We start from the raw sequence: 13653 nt of genomic DNA, 5'->3' as shown, positions 1-13653 counted from the left end.
CTTGTGATCTCTGTCAAATACACAAATAAAATATAAGAAAAAAAAAAACAGAAAACTTTGAACATAAATTATTGTCAGAACTCAGTAAATAATGACAACTGAAATACAATACCATTTTATAAATGATGATTAAATTAGAATGCCCAAAGGAAAATAAAGTTTAATTAATGTATAGCAAGAGATATTAAGAAATGAAAACATTAAGAAAATAAAAATAAAATGAAAGTAAAAGGATCAGAAGATATAGATATAAAAGATAAGCAGATTCTGACATGTACATAATTAGAATCTCAAAAAAAAATAGAACATGTTTTGGAAGGGAAGGGGTGGGGGGTTGTGTAAGCCTGTTGGTGGGTATTATGGAGGGCACATAGTACATGGAGCACTGGGTGTGGTGCTTAAACAATGAATGCTGGAACACTGAAAGGAAATAAAATAAAATAAAATAAAATAAAATGGAAAAAAAGCAGAGATGAAAAATAGAAAAAAAACAAAAACAAAAAACAACATGAAAGAAATTAGTATTTTAACTACGATTTAAGAAAATTTCTGAAAATTAAAGTCCTGAAACTACTAATTGATGTTTATCCAGAGAAGCTGACATTGAACAATCAACTCTGTGATATTCTAGTGAACTTTTAGACATTAAGTAAATGAAGAAAAATATTTATGAAGCCTCCATGCAAAAAAGAAGCAAGTAACTTACTGAGGAGAAAAAAAAAGAACAACACATGTTGGAATCAGGCATCTAGAAAATAATGGAAAAATTAAGACAACAGTGGAGTGTGGTTCAATACATTCTAGGACAGGAAGTATGAGTCAATAATTTTATAGCTAGGCTATAAAGGATATAAAAATACAGTTTAATACCTATAAAAACTCAAAAAAATACCTATAAAAACTCTTGCAATAATGTAAGCATGAAATTTTTTTGCATAATATACTAAAGGACAAGTATCATCTAACCTAAAAGTGATTAGTAAACATTAGCTAAAGAACTGTCAATGAGACAAAAACAAGGTTGTGACAAAAAAAGTACAAATGTCATCTATGCCAAAAAGTGTAAGTAGAAGGAAAAAAGAAAATAGGAAAGTAGAAAAACTCATTGTTGAATAGGTGAAAGTCAACTCAACTAATAGAAGCTTAGTAAAGAAGAATAAAAAGAGTTAATAAGTGAGAGACAGTTCATATATTCTTAAGTGGAAATAAACTAATAGAAGCTTAACTAAAGGGAAAAAAAAAGAACTAAAGATATAATGAAATATATTGATAAGAAAGTAACTCCGAAGGCCATAATAAAAGTTTTCATTGTTTCAAAATAAATTAAAAAATTAGTGATGAAATACACTACCTCGAGAAAAAGCACATATATCCCTCATCTTCTCCCCTGCCTCTATTTCTATCCCCCAAGTATTAATTATGAAATAATTGAAATAGAAAGTATAAAATAAGACAATAACGCAGTGTTGAGTATGGTCATATCAGACATGTCAGTAACTACAAATGGATTTAAACCCCTGTGAAAAGGAAAAGCTAGGAAAAGTTAATAAAAGATTAGTGAAAGATCTTTTTTCCAGAAAAAAATGCAACTCTATTATGAAACATGGGAAACACCTGTTTTGAAAATATGCTTCAGAAATGACTTAAAAAGGGGAGAAATATAGAGATAGAAATAGATGAGAGAAAGAGATTGAGAGAGACACAAAGAGATAGAAGAGAAATGGAAATACTAAGCAGATTTTTAGGATCCGGGCCTCAACACATTAAAGTAGACAAAGAAGATCTTTATGATACAAAATGACTCAATTGACAATAAAGTGCAAAACCAACAAGGTGTAACAGGCATTATTATGTATGTACCAAGTAACACAGTTACTATTTTTTTTTTTTTTTTCTAAAACGTATTCAGGGAGAAATAGAAGAAAAACATTAGGGATGTTTCAGTTATTTCAAGTTTGTGTTAAAATACCTCAAGTAGGCAAATAAGTAAGTACATAAAAGGTCTAACCAATATCAAAAGGATGGATAATATGGAAAATATCAAATATTATACCCTAATAATAACTCTTTATGTAAAAAAAAAAAAACCAGAACATCTAGTAAATGTATCATAATGTAGAAAAATGTATCATGATAATTCATTATTAACATAATGAAATCATTATAAACAACACTTTTCAATCAGGATTTTTTTTTAACTTTTAATTTTTTTATTTTTTATAAACATATATTTTGATCCCCAGGGGTACAGGTCTGTGAATAATCAGGTTTAATAAGACTAGAGATCAGTAACAAAATTGAAAAGATCCTTAACCTGGAATTTACACATTGTTTTGTTAGGTTAGGTTTATCATGGGCCTATGAAACCCATTAGGTTTATCTATGGGTCTAAATGTGTACTCTTCCCCCTAAAATTTATATGCAGAAACCCTAGCCCCCAACGTGATGGTAGTAGAAGGTAAATCCATGGAGAGGTGCTTAGACCTTGAGAGCAGACCCTTGTAAATGGGATTAGTTCCTTTATAAAATAAGCCCTATAGAGGCCCCCTGACCCTCCTACCACCTTCAGGACACAACAAAAAGGTGTCATCTCAGAACCAGGAAGTAGGTCCTTGCCATCTACTGAATCTGCCAAACCACGAACTTGGACTTCCTAGTCTCCAGAATTGTGAGAAGTGCTTGTGGTTTATAAGCTATTTAGTGTATGATGTTTTTGTTATAGCAGCCCAAACAGACTAAGATATATGGTATAATTACATACAGTAAAATCTGCTTTTTTAGGTGTACATTTCCATGAATTTTAATTTTGATAAAATCCAATCTATCACATTTTCTTTTATGATTCATATATTTTACATCCTAAGATTTTTTGCCAAACCAAAAGTTGGAAAAATATTCTTTTTTAAAATAGTTATAGGTCTAATGTTTAGGCCTATGACAATATTAATTTTTGAATATTATGTAAGATGAATACATTTTCATTATTTTCCATATCTATACCTACATGTTTCGGCACTATTTAAAGAAAGTCATTCTTTTATCCATTACATTGCTTAGGTATGTGTATCAAAAATCAATTAGCCGAATACATATGGGTCTATTTTTTTAGTTCATCTCTGTTCAGTTCCTTTCCTTCTTTAGATGATCTCAATTCTCTCATATTTTATTATATGCATAGAGATAAACCAGATGGCACCTTAACACTGTGCCTAGAAACCCCATTAGGTAGCTCACTCAGTTTAGTAAGTATATTTCTATTTTCTATACCAATGCAGATGATACTGTTGCTAAATATTCTGTTACTGCATAACAGAGATCCTCCTTCCTCAGGTTTCCAGTAAGAGTTTTCACACTTCCTTATAAGCCCTCACTTCAACCTTCTCAAAGTTTATAAAATTATACAGCTTCTTCAAGGGTCTTGATGATTTCACAAACACTTTCCTCAAACATTTTTTAGCTTCTCAATCCACTCCAATAGTTTAGGACTTTGTTATGCTGCTCTAATACCCACTCCCACCACCAAACCAGGTGTTCATTGTGTATAGCTTTTAAAGCAGTTGCCTTAAAACATAGTGACTTAAAACAGAAAACCTGGATTAGCTAAGATTTCTGTAGATCAAAAATTCAGAAGCTTGACTGAGTGATTCTGACGCAGTTGCAGAATCAATTCGGTTGCAGTTAAGATGTTAATCAGGGCTACAGTCATCTCAAAGATTGACTGGGACTAGAGGATCCTCTTCCAAGCTCACTTACATGGGACTTGCCAGGAAATATGAATTACTTTCTGGCCATCTCCAATCAGTCCTCTCATAGGGCTGATTGGTTGACCTCATAAAATGATAGCTAGTTTTCCACAGAGTAGTGATCCAAGAGAGAGAAAGGAGCATCCCACAGTGTCTTTATATATATATAAAACAAAAAGTGTGTGTGTGTATATATATATATATATATATATATATATATATATATATATATAATCATACAAGTTGAATGCTATGGCAGTAATGTCAGGGGTGCATCTGGATAGAGGGATATGAACACCAGCAGGAGTTTACCTAGATTGGGAGGTGCCATATTTGGGGACTTGGAAACTAGATAAGACAGTTTCTCCTGGGAGGCAATTAAAATGGGCATTAAATAATCATAAATATTATTTCTTTTAGTTTAAATCCTTAAAAGGATGGCAAATTCCTGAGATTATTTCAGTTTGCTTGCTTTAGGGAATATTCAGCTCATGGTGGAAAGGAACACAAGTTTTTTCTATCTTAGATTTCTCTTGAGCTCAAAAGCGTCTTTGAATAGAAAACAAACACACAGAAAAAAAAAAGAATGAAGATAAAATATACAGAAAATGATACTTAAGAACCAAAATCTATTGGGATAAATAATATTTATTTTGATACAGTCCATCTTACATGATTCATTTCTCCCAAAAGTTTCATATGAACAGTGAAACTGCTAAGATTATTGAAGCTTGAGCAAAAATATTACAGTGGCTACTCATGGACAGGAATAATAATACTGACGATAATTCTAGAGATAGCCTAACGTATTGAGCTGAATACTTATGTGCTAGGTACTCCGATAAGCAATTTATATTCATTGCTTCATTTAATTATCCCCCAAATCACATGAGATTGATGCAACAAGGAAGCAATTATTTTCCTTAGGAGAATTAATTTCTGGACTATGTTAATATACATTGATAAGACTCTAATCCCCTGGAGTTTGTCTTAGCACTGGGATTTTTTTTTTATTTTCTATTTATTATTAATATTTTAATTGATTTAAGGTCTAGTGATTCTGATGATGATAATTAAGAATTATCTAGTTTTTGAACTCACTGAGTCTGGTCTTTATAAAAAACTGATTATTATCATTTTAGGCAGTTAGAAATAAAACAATTATGCAAAATTTTTACACAATGAGAAGAAGAAATTTACTTTTTAGTGTTTGAACCATGAAGAAATTTACTTTTTAGTGTTTGAACCATCTACTGGTAAACCATTTCTCTTAATTCAGATTTAGTTTCTCCTATTTAAACTAAATTAATTAATTAACTTATTTATTTAGTTGTTTTCAATTAATTGCCCAAGACTTAGCTGATTTACATAGAGCAAAGACAGTGTCATTTGTAAGGAGGTTAATCTTTTTTCAATTCTAAAATATACATTTCATATGTGAAAACTTGTATTAACTTCAAAATATTATTCAAATATAAAAGCACTGTCAAGGTATTCCATCCCTGCTATTATACATCTAAGGAAAAATTGTTTTCTTTTCTTTTTTTTAAAAGATTTTATTTATTTATTTGACAAAGAGAGAGATTACAAGTAGGCAGAGAGGCAGTCAGAGAGAGAGGAAGAAGCAGGCTCCTTGTTAAGCAGAGAGCTGGATGTGGGGCTCGATCCCAGGACCCTGGGATCATGACCCAAGCTGAAGGCAGAGGCTTTAACCCACTGAGCCACCCAGGCGCCCCAGGAAATACTTTTTTCACTACTTCTCTTATGATTGGAAGGTACATGCTAATTATAGAACTGAGAGAACATAAAAAAGGGACACAACAAGGAAATACTTAGAAATTTCAAAGTTAACAATCTCCTGTATGTTTCTGCTTATAGCCATAAATATGTACAAATATGTACATATATATACACAAATATATAAACACATGTTTTTGAAAAATAAAATCATATTGTACAATTTTATATCATTTAAGGTTTTTATCAAAAATGTTTCCCTGTACTAGTAAATATTTTTTAAAACATAATTTTGGAAACTGCAAAGCATTCTTGAAAATATACATGCTGCTCTTAATTTATTTTCCTGTTGTTGACAGTATAATTACTGAAAACTGACCATTAAAGACACTGTAATATACTTTAAGGGAATTCATGGTGTTGATATATGAGCATAGTGGTATGTCTTCTTAATATATTCCTCAAGAGAATTCATCAGCCTTCTTTATGATTGGACTTCTAGTTCCCTAAGGTTCTATTTTTTACTGGGAAATGTTTTAATATCAGCAAGCAATTATAATAGCACTATCATAGTTCCCGAGGCATTTAATCACACATGATTCTACCCTTTTTCCCCCACTATATCTGAATTATCAGTGTGAAGAAAAAAAATTCTTATTCTCAGCATGACTTCAATAAAACTAGTGAAAAAAGGTAATATAAAAAATCAAGTAGAAAGGACCTGGAAAGAGCAATAGAAATTGTACCTGGATTTAGGGGATTGGTTCCTACTCCCTGTTGAGTACTTAAATAGTTTTATGCCCTGGGGAAAGTCACTTAAATTTTCTAGACCTCAGACTCCTCCTCTGATAATTTATCTTAAATTTAAATAGCAATTTTTTCTCTGAAAATTTTCATTTATCTTTAAAGGGAATAAATTACTCAATTGATATAATCTTGTTTCCAAGTGATCTATCTGAAACCAGGTAAAATTTACATGAATTAATTCCACATACTAAATAAGTTTAAGATTTTGTTTATTTACTTATTTGAGAGAAGGGAGAGATAGAGTGAGCAGGGGAAGGAGCAGAGAGAGAAAGAGAGAGAATCTTAAGCAGACTCCAGGCTGAGCGTGGAGTCTGAAACAGGGCTTGATCTCAGGATCCTGAGATCATGACCTGAGCCAAAATCAAGAGTCAGATGGTTAATTAACTGAACCACCTTGATGCCTCTTACTCCTAAGTTGTTTCTTTTTTATGATTTGAATCTGAGTCCAAGTTCTTGATATAATTTATTGTTATCCATGGTGGGAGATCAGAGCATTTTTTTACATGTAAAATGCAAAATACATTTTATATTTTAACTAATTTTTAGTTAACTTATTAACTTATTGTTAAGTTATTAACTTAATCTCCCATTAACTTATTTTTCATACGAATGTTAGAATTACACTTTTTTAAACATCTTCCCATTTTTTAAAAATTTGCAGCATAACAGTATTCATTATTTTTTCACCACACCCAGTGCTCCATGCAATCTGTGCCCTCTATAATACCTACCACCTGGTACCCCAACCTCCCAACCCCCCGCCACTTCAAACCCCTCAGATTGTTTTCCATAGTCTCTCATGGTTCACCTCCCCTTCCAATTTCCCCGAACTCCCTTCTCTCTAACTCCCCCTGTCCTCCATACTATTTGTTATGCTCCACAAATAAGTGAAACCATTTGATAATTGACTCTCTCTGCTTGACTTATTTCACTCAGCATAATCTCTTCCAGTTCCATCCATGTTGCTACAAAAGTTGGGTATTCATCCTTTCTGATGGAGGCATAATACTCCATAGTGTATATGGACCACATCTTCCTTATCCATTCGTCCGTTGAAGGGCATCTTGGTTCTTTCCACAGTTTGGCGACTGTGGCCATTGCTGCTATAAACATTGGGGTACAGATGGCCCTTCTTTAGAATTACACTTTTATCTAAATAATCCATTTCATATTGATCAGAAGTGTGTTTAATTTTTTATTTTTTATAAACATATATTTTTTATATACATATATTTTTATCCCCAGGTCTGTGAATCACCAGGTTTACACACTTCACAGCACTCACCAAATCACATACCCTCCCCAATGTCCATAATCCCACCCCCTTCTCCCCAACCCCCTCCCCCCGGCAACCCTCAGTTTGTTTTGTGAGATTAAGAGTCACTTATGGTTTGTCTCCCTCCCAATCCCATCTTGTTTCATTTATTCTTCTACCCACTTAAGCCTCCATGTTGCATCACCACTTCCTCATATCAGGGAGATCATATGATAGTTGTCTTTCTCTGCTTGACTTATTTCGCTAAGCATGATACGCTCTAGTTCCATCCATGTTGTTGCAAATGGCAAGATTTCATTTCTTTTGATGGCTGCATAGTATTCCATTGTGTATATATACCACATCTTCTTTATCCATTCATCTGTTGATGGACATCTAGGTTCTTTCCATAGTTTGGCTATTGTGGACATTGCTGCTATAAACATTCGGGTGCATGTGTCCCTTTGGATCACTACATTTGTATCTTTAGGGTAAATACCCAATAGTGCAATTGCTGGGTCATAGGGCAGTTCTATTTTCAACATTTTGAGGAACCTCCATGCTGTTTTCCAGAGTGGCTGCACCAGCTTGCATTCCCACCAACAGTGTAGGAGGGTTCCCCTTTCTCCGCATCCTCGCCAGCATCTGTCATTTCCTGACTTGTTGATTTTAGCCACAATGAGATATCACCTCACACCAGTCAGAATGGCTAAAATCAAGAAGTGTGTTTAAATTAGAAATCAATTTAGGAAGAGTTTGTGCTATTACAATATTGAGTCCCACATGATTAGAATTTTAAAATTGCTCTGATTAAAAGAATCTCTTAAATCTGGTATTTTCACCTCTCAGAAGATACACTGAACAAAAAGAGACTTTCCTGCCAACAGGACTAGTCCAGCTTGTTTTGTATGAGTAGAGAAATGAGAAGGAGCTTGCCTGATAATATTAAACCAGTGTGATATTGGCCCCTGACTAAAAGCTGAGATCAAAGAAACAGATAAGAATCTACAAACCACAAGTCTGACATTAATAGTAAAATACCTAAATATTCAAAAATGAAACTGGGGCAATTTTTAGATACTTGGATCTAAACCAAAGTTATACCCTCTTTTTTTCAACTTTATCAAAATGAGTTCAAAATGAATCAAAGTTAAAACAACATTATTTAGGAGAACCTGGGTGGCTCAGTTGGTTAAGCATCCAGCTCTTGATCCTCAGTTCAGGTTTTGATCTCAGGGCCAGGAGTTTAATTAAGCCCCACGTCAGGCTCCACAGCATGGAGTTGGGATCCACAGCATGGAGCCTACTTAAAAAAAATTCCAAAAAATAAGAGTTTTTGTAAAATGTAAAATAAAACATCACAATTATTAGAAAAAGTTCTTTATGTATTTTTTATTATTACTATGCTACAGAATTACTTCCTAAGCAAAGCACAAAGAGTAAAATACATAAAGAAAAAAGTGATGGATTTGACAGCAAAAGCTACTATCATCAAAATACAAGAAAGAAAGTCAAAGGTAAGATAAGAAAATCTAAAGAAAGGAAGTGCATCACAGCCAGTAAGTATCACAGGTGAATGATAAGTTCACTGTATTTATTAAGTAAGGAGTCTTTATAAATAGTTAAGAAAAACTTATCCATGATAAAGGAATAATGACATAGAAATGAAATAGATTAATTAGAAAAGAAAGCATATAAAGACAAATAAACATATGTAATGTGTTTAACCACACTTGTAACAAACACAAGCAAATCAAAGAAAAATATGATATATAATTTTTACCTGCAAAATTTCTATTATAAATTCTGTGGAACACTATCAAAGATTGCAGTGCCAAAGCATAAACTTTCTTTAATCCCATTTATCATCAAAAGCCTTCAAAATTCATGGTTTTTTTCCCCCCAGCAATCCACTTCTAGCAGTTTATTTTCAGCTAATAATGGGCAAGTGTGAAAATGTGTGGTTATAAAGATATATTAGGGCAGCTTATACTAGTGAAAAATTGGAAATTAAAAGTGGTTTTCAATAGAAGACTGGTTAAATTAATCATGTTGTATTTAAAAGGAAAGCTTTAGTGGTCAAAATGGTGAAAATAAATTTATATGTTCATTAACAAGTAAGAATGAATACAGTATTTATTTTCAGTACATCTAGTTATTTTTTATGTAGTTTATTGACTGTGCATTTGAATGGACCAGATTCAGATCCACTTGTTTCCCCTTAAACAATGTTGCTATAAATGCCACTTTATGAAAAGCCCAGTTAGTACACACCCACACACACAACACTTTTACAAAAATATAAATAAATTTTCTGTCATTTTTTTTACAGTGTAAGGTAGTTGACAAAATTTTTCTCTATTAGTGTTTAAATTATGAGTGGTTGTAGGAGGTCATTTTAGAAGGAAATATTAAACATTATAAAATAAGCAAGTCATTTATATAATTTAATAAATATCATAATTTAGGCCCATTTCAAGTAAATTAGATAAAGATGAATAATTTTAAGATATTATTGATATCTCTTCTATGCATTATGTATTTACTAAATGAGCACTTATAGATGTGAAATTTTATATATTTCAGCCTGTTAATAAGTTCTCTTTAGACTGCATAAACACAAGCTCTTTTTTATTTTTTAAAGATTTTATTTATTTATTTGATTGACAGAGATCCCAAGTTGGCAGAGAGCAAGAGGAGGACGCAGGGTCCCCGCTGAGCAGAGAGCCTGATGCGGGGCTCCATCCCAGGACTGTGGGATTATGACCTGAGCTGAAGGCAGAGGCTTTAACCCACTGAGCCACCCAGGCATCCCAAACACAAACTCTTTTTGATGCTTCTGGAACTAAATATCTCTTAGATGATATTCAAAGTTATTTAGCCTTATAGTAAATTTCACAGCGAAATTTTCACATTGTAAATTAGTTAAGTAATTGTATATTCATTTATATGCCTCTGACATTTCATTAAGTCCTGTGTGGTGGTGTGAAGTTTATATCTTTAAAAAGGATACTTCTGGAGTGGACTTGAAATTCATTGCTGCTCAGGGGAAAAAAAAAAAGCTTGAGTGGGAGTTAACTATTTTCGCACTTTTCTGCTTTTTCTATTAATGGTACTTGAAATATGTTTGCTTAAATTCTTGGCTTGCATGTATGTCTCAGAAGTAGGGAAATTCCAAGCTGGGTATACCTATCTGAAGTATTTTAAATATTTATCATTTTAAACAGCTGATGTTGGGTGTTGGGTCAGATAACTGAACAAGTCTATTTCAAGATGGAAGAATAAGCAAGGTGAGGAGAAAGACCAAAGAAGACGACACATAGAGGAGGCTTGATTGCCACCTTATCACTTTTTAAAAATGTCAAATATTTGCTATCTAAATCTGTTACTGTGTAAGGTGTTCACAAATTTCAAAGGGACTGCAACCACCCTGCTTTTTGTGTTTCAGTTTCACCCTTGGTGGTAAAATGGACCCAACTGCAGTAGTGCTGCTGGCAAAGCTGATTTGGTGACTATAAAAATATCATGTACATTTTATAGCACAATGGAGGTGTTCTGCCCTTTATGTCTTTGTCTCCTGGATAGATACTTGTTTTTGGTTTTATTTTATTTTAAAAGATGTATTTATTATAGAAAGAGAGAGAGTGTGTGTGAGTGGGGGAAGGGGCAGAGGGAGAGGGAGCATCTCAAGCAGATTCCACGCCCAGCACAGAGTGGAGCTGGAAATGGCACCTCCATATCAGGACCCCAAGATCATGACCTGCAACAACAACTTGAGCCCCCCCGTGCACCTCAAGCATTAACTCTTAATATACATAGGAACCCCATGAAGTAGATACCATTATTATCCACATTTCAGAGATGAGAAGATTGCTATATAAATTGTCAGAATGGGACAGCTGGGTGGCTCAGTGTGTTAAATAGCCACCTCTTGATTTAGCTCAGGGTGTGATATCAGGGTCAGTTGGGGCGGAGTCTGCTTAAGATTCTCTCCCACTCCCTCTGCCCCTCCCACCGCTTATGCATGTGTGTGCTCTCTCTCACTCCCTCTGTGTCAAATGGATGGATAAATCTTTTTAAAAAAATTGTCAGAGTATTGGAGGTCCTAGTTTCTTATCCTTTGAAGTCTATGCTGCCTCTTCAAATAATGAATTTTTTAAAGAAAAAAAGTCATTTTTTGCTATTTATTCATCTTTAAACTTTTCTGGATGTTTTATTAATTTCAAATTAAACATATTTTTATTATTATTGGTAAGCTATTTCCTTATTTTGGGCCTTGTCCTCAATCACAAATCACATACCAATTTTTAAAAATATTCTTTTTTTTTTAAGATTTTATTTATTCATTTGACAGTCGGAGATTACAAGTAGGCAGAGAGGCAGGCAGAGAGAGAGGTGGAAGCAGGACCCCTGGGATCATGACCTGAGCTGAAGGCAGAGGCTTAACCCACTGAGCTACCCAGGTGCCCCTAAAAATATTCTTTTAAGCAGTTATTTGCAAAAATGTTAATATAAAGTCTTTGTTAGGTTTTAAAGTTTTTATTTATGATATTTTAAACTTGAAAATCAACTTAGAAAACACAGATTTGGAGTTGTTCAGTAAAAGCCCAACCATCTCCTCAAGGTCCAAAAATGATGGAAATAATTATAAACTGGGCAGTTAAATGAAGCTTTATGTTCTCTAATAAGCTAATTAAGAGAAGCTATTTTACCTTTACTTATAAATACATTACTTTGTAATTTAATATAGGAATGTTAAAGTATATAATTTAAAATATATCATTGTCATCTATTAGAAACAGCATATCTTAGCCAATTCCCACTCTAAAGAAAATATAAAATTAAATGTTTTTTTTCCCAAGGACTAGAATGTAAATTTGAGCCTTCAATATTGTATATATTGTATTTGAACATGTACAGCTGCTGTGCTATATATTTGTTTAGATATTCCACCATAATTTTAAAACTATATGTGTTTTCTGTGCCCAGGACTGATATTTTTGTTTTGTTTTTTCAGGGAATGCTGTATGATAGAATAATGTAGGAAAGTTGCATTATGATATATATTATTCTCTGCAGTAAAAGAAGGCTATTTTATTTGAATCTCTGTTTATTAAATCTCTGCCTTATTTCTAACAAATGTAAAGTCTGATGATGAATCTAGTCTGCTATAAAAAAATGCTTTCAGTGTTAGGTTGTGCTTGCCAAGGTAGTAGGGAGCTTTAATAGTATATCCCACATGCCTTCTTTTTTATATGGTGCATCAAAACCAGATATGGTAAAAGTATAGTCTTAAAAAATAACAAGAAGGCATAACACTAAAAACAAATAAATGATGGTCAAAGGAAGTATAAAATTGATTCTGAATTTATTTGCACACTCTGGGGCATATATGAAGCTTATCATATTTTTAGTGCAGAATAATATACTTGGGAGAAAAAAAAAATCCTAACTCTTTTGAAAACCCAGAACTTGTCATCCTTTGATAATGAACAGAAAAATGACTTTATGACTATTTCAGCTACAAGAGAGACTCTGTTGAGACCCTAATACTCACAATCTATGCACCCTAAAATATAGCTTCCTTTTTTTTTTTCTGGGCTCACTCATTCACACATTTATAATACACACTTTGAAATGCACATTTCAGATTAGTTCCCATCCTCCTGAGACTGTCACCCTTCACTACACTACCAAAACCATCTCCCAAAGATAATCCTAGAAATTGTTCATATCCAGCAGTCACTTATGATACCAAATACCTTGTGCTGAACTGGGATGTTTGAGACTAGACAGTGTCAGCTGTATCTCTCACTCTATTATCTTTTTTACATCCTAACGGCAGACATTAGGTGATTCCCTTTCTGGCTTTCTGGTGTTTTATTGCCTGCTTGTTATTATTCCTCCCCAAACCTACATTTTCCAATATGGAATCTACTTGCTTTTGTATTGGCTATTTATCATCTTTCGGTAAATTCTAGTTATCTGCATAATTATAAAACAATCTTAGTCTGAAAATCACCAAGTGTTTAATATGTTTTGAGTCTTAGTACATGGTTGGTATTTGTTAAAGTTACATGTAATTGTACATTCTCAAATTTGAGAGTGTAA

This window comes from Mustela lutreola, chromosome 1 (genome assembly GCF_030435805.1).
Source record: "Mustela lutreola isolate mMusLut2 chromosome 1, mMusLut2.pri, whole genome shotgun sequence".
Taxonomy (NCBI): domain Eukaryota; kingdom Metazoa; phylum Chordata; class Mammalia; order Carnivora; family Mustelidae; genus Mustela; species Mustela lutreola.
Note: the sequence above shows the minus strand (reverse complement) of the source record.